Source organism: Trachymyrmex cornetzi, unplaced genomic scaffold (genome assembly GCF_001594075.2).
Source record: "Trachymyrmex cornetzi isolate Tcor2-1 unplaced genomic scaffold, Tcor1.1 scaffold513, whole genome shotgun sequence".
Lineage (NCBI taxonomy): Eukaryota > Metazoa > Arthropoda > Insecta > Hymenoptera > Formicidae > Trachymyrmex > Trachymyrmex cornetzi.
This window is the reverse complement of record NW_017299822.1, coordinates 68,182-69,567: the sequence shown is the minus strand read 5'-3', so window position 1 is coordinate 69,567 and position 1,386 is coordinate 68,182. Positions and strand designations below refer to the sequence as shown.

The 1,386-nt window shown below is 38.5% G+C and overlaps 1 pseudogene; it reads left to right on the top strand.

The window, feature by feature from the left end:
• Positions 1-1,386, top strand: part of LOC108765727 (uncharacterized) — a 3,894-nt pseudogene that overhangs the window by 1,757 nt on the left and 751 nt on the right.

The following is a 1,386-nucleotide window of genomic DNA, read 5'->3' as shown; positions in this document are numbered from 1 at the left end:
GGAAGTGAGAGAAATTTTGGCAATACAAGGTCACGCGATATGATCCCGATACGTAGCAGGGTGGATTGCTTACCGGATATATCAATAGTTTTTTGCAATTGAAGCAGGAAGCTAGCGGATGGCCGAACGAATGCGTGGATGACGAAACTAAGGAGCGATATCTTCGGGAATACGAGGAAACCGAGGGTATCGTTCTCGATAAAAATAACATCGCTCGAAATCCAGGTCTACGTTCGGTTGCAAAGCTCTGCTTAAATTCCTTTTGGGAAAAATTCGGTCAACGATCCAATTTGCCTAACACTGAGATCGTGAAAAATTACCAGCGATTGGCAGCTTTGCTCACGAGTCCAGAACACGAAATAATCGATATATTACCCGTCAACGACGAGGTAATATATGTCTCGTGGAGATTGCGAGGAGAAGCGGTCGTAACTTCTCCGCAGACAAACGTGATCGCGGCATTCACGACGGCGCTGGCGCGACTGAAATTATACGAACATTTAGAATTATTGAATAGGCGAGTATTGTATTATGATACAGATTCCTGCATATATATAAGTACAGGCGATCCGAACGAGTACGAGCCACGTACGGGAAATTTTTTGGGGGATATGACCGACGAACTCGAGAGCTACGGCCGCGGTAGTTATATCGAGTCGTTCGTGTCGGCTGGCCCGAAATTCTATGCGTACGTTGTTCGTACACCGGAAGATCGTCTGCATGAAATTTGTAAAGTAAAAGGAATAACGCTTAATTATAGGAACTCGCTTATGGTAAATTTACCGACGCACAGCGTTTCACGAGATCGTAACGCGAAATGAAACAAAAACGTGCGCACCGGTAAAACGAAGATTTATCAATAATCGTTATTCTCTCCCCTACGGTTTCGCGAGCGAATAACGTTTCCATCTTCTTCTTCTTCTTCTTATTCGAATCGGTTCTCTCTCTTATTTTTAAGTTTGGAACATTAACGAGTTTTCCGACCTTAAACGCTTGTTATAGTTTAAGTACGGTATATATAAGAAGAATGTAAAAATATTAATGTCAGCTATGTAAGATAAAATGACAATATTTTTTGTAAAACCTTTTTTTTATTAACTTTATTAATAAGTGGATTAATATAAAATGTACATATTGTGTTTGTGTACTTTATAATTAAGATTATAAGTCTAAGTAAAATATATTTAAATATTAAATAAAATTTAAACCTAATATTCTCTATTTTCCTTTTCCCTTTTTAAATCTAGTAACGAATAATAAATAAAAATGATCTAATACCTAAAAACCGGAAAAGGTTCTTTTGTCTCTTAATCACCTCCCTACTAACGCTTTTCTTTTTTCGACGTAAGTTTTCCCTGAATGACATCGCGTATAAGCTCCTCCCCT